Genomic DNA, 6,790 nt, shown 5'->3' with positions numbered 1-6,790 from the left:
CATCTTGAGGGTCAAGGATGTAAGAAAGTAATTTTTAAAATCCTGAGTGTAGGAATAAAGAATAAACTTTTCAAATAATTAAGTCCTTATTTCATCTGCGTAAGTGATCCCTTTCTCTTTGCGAAGCGGCCGGGAGGCTGCAGGGTGGGCTCCATCCTTGGGCACCCTCTGCAGGCTTTGCTTTGCAAACTGCCGCACAGGGCAGAGCTAAAACATGACTGACATTATCCGCACCCAGTTTCTGGCTCTGCCAGAATAAACGGTTCGATGTGATGACAGAATCCGCTAGGAGACCATCCTAATGTATAAAGGGACTTAGTAGAAAAAGGCATTGTGCCTGCTCTTATACTGCTTTTGCCACAAATAATAAGGAATACCTGATCCATTTACAGAATATTTGTCTAGTACTGATAGTGTCTAGTATGCATCAAAAACACATAATGACCTCTCCTAAATATACCTAATACGATGGGATTTGGCTCCACATACATTTAATTCCAAGTGATATCAAACGGCTTTGGTCTGTGTCTGAATCCTCAATACACAGGGCTAGAAATTAAATCAGGTGTAGTGTAGATAACAAATGTCACATGGGCAACATCACGGCATCTATGTGAACTGTTCAATTGGCAGAAAAAAAAAAGCCAAACAAAGAAAAACCAACAAAAAACCCAAACAAACAAAACAAAAAAACAAACCAAACAAACAAAAAACCCACAACCCCAGAAAACAAAAAAAGGTTCATCTTAACTCAAATCCTTTCACAAATCTAGGTTAGATCCTAGCTAGGAAGGGCCAAAAGATGTTGATGGTAGGCATACTTCACGTAGTAATCACTAGAACCATGACTGCTGCAGCAAGAATGCTGCACGATCTTCCTGTTGTTAGCTTCTCACTTAAAATATATGTGAAAGTGTTCTAGGAAATACAAGAAATACAAGAAGGGTGACAGGATATCTTTCAAATTAAGAAGAATCAGTGTCATTCCCACGGATGTTGTTGCCTTGCTTTACTCAGAAAGGTAATGTCTGAATGCTACAAAGCAATATTTTTTCCCGTAGGAGCTAAGTACACAATTTCTGTCCCATTCCCGGGCTGGGGCTCAAATGGTACATTCTGTGTTTGAAAATGCTAGCGTGAAGGACACCTGACTACAATTAGCCAGCTTATTACATAACTTGGGTTGTACATATGTAGAAGTACACTGGGTTTTAGGACTTCAGTTGATATCTTCCCCCCCACAGTGTAATTTTGCCTCAAAGAGAATGAATGAGATCTCTGACAATCTATTTGTTTATTTGCCAACCAGGGGCTGAAGCATGGGAGAGACTTAAAAAAGGAGATTTTCTTTAGATTCCTGGGACCTATGAGTCAGTATGTCCGTGAGCAAAGGTTACATAAACTAATAGATTAGAACAAGATTTAGTTGCATAAACGCTGTTACTGCATTGCAATCTGTCACAGAGTCAACCCTGCAGATTATTGCAGGCAGAGCTAGCCTGCAGTTTACAGGCTATCTCGCTGGGCTGCCTCTGGCACTGGATACACTTGAAATAGCATTATTCCCGTGCTGTGGGGCTGCTCTTAAATCCATGTGTACTACTTTATAAGTATTATTTGTGCAAGCCTTATTTTATATACAGTGCTCTTGCTCTCATGTCTAACTTGGAATGTCACACTGGTATATTGGTTGCATAATAGTTTTGTCTCTGTTTCATTTAACAAAGGGTCATGCCTCTTACGAGTGTGGTCCAATATAGGCAGCCACAGGGACTAGATCCAAATCCTCTTCAAATTCCTCCAACTTTCCTGAAGCCTCTGTCTCTCTTCCTTCCATCATACTCTTTCCCCAGCGTATCCTGGACGAGCCTCTCAGCTCACTTGAGAGAAGTCAGGGAGACAAGCACAGGAAGACTCCTGCTGCATGGGGCAGAAATGGGGATGGGTAGATATACTGCCCACTATATTGTCCAGGGAAGGGAGGCTGGATTAGGAGTGTTGAGCGGGCTGGAGTCAATCTGCAGGCTGTGGGGCCAACATTATAATGGCAGTGGTCTAAATTGTGTGGGAATATTCCAGGTCATATGGGAAGACAAAGCCTTTCTTGCAGCTGCAGAGCTATGTTTTTTCAAAGTGCATCAGGGCCAGAAATTATGCTCCCAGGCTGCAGTACTTTCTTCTTGTACAGTGTTTTCCTTGGTGCTTTCCCCAGCTTCTCGCTGATACCATTTCCTCATTTTACATCTGGGAATTGAGGCCTCAAAGTTCAAGCCTTTATTTAGATTCTTGACTCCCATTTTTAGAGCTAACTGTCTCTACAGCATGCTTTGTTCACAGCACTCAGCCCTGGGCACCACCTAAGATCTAGAAAACACTCCAATACTTGTGTTTCGATGTGTTGTCCAAAGACCAAATCATTTTTTTTAAATCATACCATTTGCAAAAGTAAACTAAAGAAGTTTAGTATATACACGAATGCGTTTTTGAAAAGAGTTCAGATCCAAATTTGCGAGAGTGTTTTGGTGGACAAGTCATGTAGGACAGAATTATTGCTGACTTTTCAAAGTGTAATGTTTTTGTACTGTTTTTTATCTGGGAGCAGGCCTGGGGAGCCCTGCCGGCTTATGTGGTGCTGGCTTGCCTCCTTTCCACTTGAGAGTAACGGAACAGATGGAACACTAGCAATGAAATGCAGAGCGAAGCTAAACATGTGATTAAATTCTCAAAAAGGCCAAAGCCCTTATTGCATGAAAGGCAGCTTAAAGCTACCCCAAAACTGGCTTTAAGGGTTATTTTTTGTGTGATTATTTATTGCTTTTTGCTGCTGGATATTAAGCAACTGTAGAGAACAGACAGGACATTCTGGTGGTTCTGCACGGGAGGAAATGAGGTCTGGGAAAAAGGAGAAGTGAGAGCAGAGTGCCCATGTGATAGTCCCTTGATTTGAGATTTAAGGTTTCATGAAATCTTTGGTTTGTAACAAAACATACTTAAAAGAGGGATCTTGTTTGCATTCTCCGTAATCAGCTGTTGTTCTATTAATTTGATAAACAAACAAAAAAATAGTGCTGTGTAGAGATTTGCTAAGTCTTTGAAATACATGAGATTGCTTGTATCAGCAGGCTGCCTTTTGCAAACTGCCAAGGCAAAATAAAAGAAAAAGAACCGGTCTGCTCCTGTTGAGAAAGCTGCTCTTAAATCCAAGATGAAAAAGAAAGGAGATGACACTGCTCAAAACCACCGGTTTTCACAGTACTAAATAGCCTGACAGCTTTCAGAAAGATTAATCCCACAAAGAAGAGTACTACATCTATGTTGCTCCTTGAAAAAAGTCATGCCAGTAATGTTTTATTCCCAAGCATTATTCCCAAGAAAGATGAATGTAGATGACCTGGCAGATTTCATAAAGGCTTTACGAAACCAACAGATGAGATAAACCCACACAAATCATGTTCCTTTTTACAGAAAAATAAAATTGCAGAATAGAGGCTTATTCATAGACCATACTTGCTACAATTGGGCTGTCTAACCAGCAGTTATCTTCTCCCAGGCAGAAGAAGCAGAAGTCATCATGCAGCTCGCTAGATATAAACACTCTAAATGTGTCTGACAGCTATTCTTTTCTAAAAATAGATATACAGCCCCCTAACCTGGCATATCCTTAATTATGTGTATAAAAGTGGCTTTTTTTCTATTGACCTATGTGTCTTCGATATATAATAGTGGAGTCCATAAAGAGTAAGGCTGTTAGTGCTTTAACGGTGGCTTTTCATTAGGCTATCATATGCATTGTGATGCAACTCAAGCAATAAGGATCTTTAGGAAAGGGGTTCAGTCTCAGTTTTTAAAACACAGAATGCTCATTGGATTAAATGAATAAACCTTAGAACAGAGACTGGACCCCAGTCTGCTGTTCCTGTATTGACTGATCACTAAAAAAGATTGCCATGTTAATTCTCACTTTTTCCCTAATTGTCAGTGAATCTTCAAGTTGCTGATGCCAAGTGTTGCCTTATGTCAGCTAAAAGTATTCATGCACAGTAGCCCAAGCAGATTGTTCTGCAGCAGTCAAGGCCAGTCCAGGGTTGGTGGGGTTTTATACAGACACAGATCCGCACACCCCCCCAGAGATATTCACACTCTGCCTTAGCGCTAGTGCTCATCTAACCCTGCAGTGTAAGGGTTTCACTGTGGAGTCTGATGAGTGCCAGGAGTGGTAGAAGGGGAAGAAATGCAGAAATAAGGCAGACTGGTTTACATTTTGGGGAAATGACAGTAGAGGTAAGCCGTGATTCTGATGATTATTTGGACGTGGATACCTAAACACTACTTTCTGGGTCTAGTTCTTAGTCAGTCAGTACTGGGAAGTCTGAAAATTTGAGAAGAGCTCATTTTCTTAAACAACGCCTGTACATGAGAAGATGGTCTATAGTTACAGGTATTTTTAATGTTAAGCATTTATATATATATGGTATTGCTTTCTTAAGTAGAACATTAACATAATCAGATGGATTCTATCTATAAGTTATCTTTGAGTTACAGCTGTTGCATGTTTATCTAAAACTTTAATTTGAAGTTTTTGTGATATTGCTTATTTGATAGAATTGCTCTCTGTAAAATTCTCTGTTAGAAATAATTGCGCTTCTTACTTCAAATAGAAGGTGATGGTCAGTTTTATGTTTTCAAACAGTCTCAGGTGCATTTCACTTGCCTCAAGTGTGCGTGAAAACACTTGCTGTGATAGCTCCTATATTGGACTGACTGGAATTATTTTGGGTATCTGAACATAAACAAAAACTGAAAATCTGGCACTGCATACAAAATGCAGATTTCAGAATTATGGAAATTACAATAAGCAGTTCATTTCAATGCCCAGGTGTAATTTCAATAAGGAATTTCAGTAAGTATCTACAGTGGAGAGCTTCTGGCTGGTTATAGGCAGAGTAAAAGTTACGTTTGGCTATGGTACATTAGTTATTATTTGAAGGCGCTCTCAGACTGTGCTGAAGTGCTGTTACTCTTCAGAAACACTCAAAAATACTTTACAATGGAGATATCCAAGACCTGATCCAAATTGACTGTGACAGATGACATTCAGGCAAATGAGCAGTGTTACCCACAAGACAGTATGTTGTTCCTGGAGGGCTACATTTTTGTTGTGGGCCAGAATGTATTCCAGAAATGCATTAAGCTAAAATCAGCCTGGTTGCAGGTGCGGTTTCACTGGCTTCAGTGGCTTTGAATCCACAGACAACAAATACCAGCCTCCCAGGGCTTGCATCCAGAGCCCCCAGACAGAGATATATGAACAAATTGCAAGCAGCGTTTTTGTGAGTCAGCTCAGAAAGGCACTTCCAGCGGGGCACTCACCCGCCGGCGACACTTGAACCTGCCTCCTCAAAGAGCAGCTCTGCCACCAGCAGAGCTCGGGGGGCTCAAGGCTGATGGAGGACTTCACCAACTGCAGTCTGGACAGGTCTAAATCACCCCACCTGGCATGAAAAAGTTACTACAAATGACAGCAGTCCAGGCAGTGCAAGAAAAGGCTGTAGGGTTATAAATGGGAAGGGGCGAGCAGAGGGGTTCAGTACACCTTCTTCGGTTTCATAGGCAGAAAGGAAGAGATCAAGATGGTTGTCCCACCCCATACCCTTATCTGAAGAGGGGTAGCTGGCCAAAGTGGGATTAATGAATTTTAGGTTAGACAAAGGGCTTCTGGGCTAGGAGTAGGCTGCTTCTCTCTTGGATGTGGAAGCCCTGATTGCCTGGATGGAGGCTGAGGTGACAAAAACTGGCCTGCAGGTCTGACAGCTCTGCCTGGTGGTGTCCTCCTTCAGCAGGCAAGCAGAGCTAACTGCCTTTCCTCACATGAAGTGACTCAAAGTCATGGGGCTGGTGGCTTGCTTTCTTATGATCTTCAAGCACCCAAATCAGTAAACAGTAATTTTGAAAGCTTTTTTCCATGGCTGGGTGTAGGACTTTAGTTTCATGAAATTAAACGCATTCTCACATGTTTAAACTCTGGGTGTATTTCACAGGGAAACATGAACATTAGTCAGGCTGAGCAACAGTGGCAGAACTGTCCTGCAAAAATACTGTTGGAAAACAATGTTTCCCTTCTTCCCAAAGCAAATTCATCAATGTTGTCTGGATTTAGCCTAATGTATCTGTAGGCTATTGACTTCTCAGTTTCCTTAAATATTAATAAATTCTCCAAATTTAATTTTGAGATATCTTTGCACCTTTTCTCATTAAATGTATAATGAAAAAGCGGTATGCCAGTTGCATCATTATAGATGCCCAGATGTGTAACCTCTTGAGGTAAAAGTTGGTCACCAGTATCTTTCAGTAAGCTCACTTTGATACTTTTAATGAAAATAGTCAACCTTCCTGGACACACCAAATCCAGGACAAGAGAACTATAAAACTTCCTCCCGTAGACAGTTTTAAGAAAAAGAGAAATGCAGTATTATCCTCACACTGTATCCTTTGTATGTTCTTGGGACATCATTTGGGTAACTTGGGACAAATTTGGAAGATGCATTTGACTGGAAGGATCACATGCTGAGCTGTTCCACAGTTGGACATGGGCACCCATGGAACAATGTTGGAATAGCTACAAGTTCCAGGGGCATCTCCCGTCATGCCAGCCAAAGGTTTTTTGATGGAATAAGAAAGGAAGCAAAACACTGTAGAGTTGTCCCCTCTCTGCAGCATCAAAGCAGTCCTATACCACTGTCGGAAGAGTCGCCTGGGCATGATCCTGGCCCACCAGGAACACCGATAAGAG

Source organism: Chroicocephalus ridibundus, chromosome 6, assembly GCF_963924245.1.
Source record: "Chroicocephalus ridibundus chromosome 6, bChrRid1.1, whole genome shotgun sequence".
Taxonomy (NCBI): domain Eukaryota; kingdom Metazoa; phylum Chordata; class Aves; order Charadriiformes; family Laridae; genus Chroicocephalus; species Chroicocephalus ridibundus.
The sequence above is the reverse complement of the archived record's forward strand: the minus strand, read 5'-3'. Positions refer to the sequence as shown.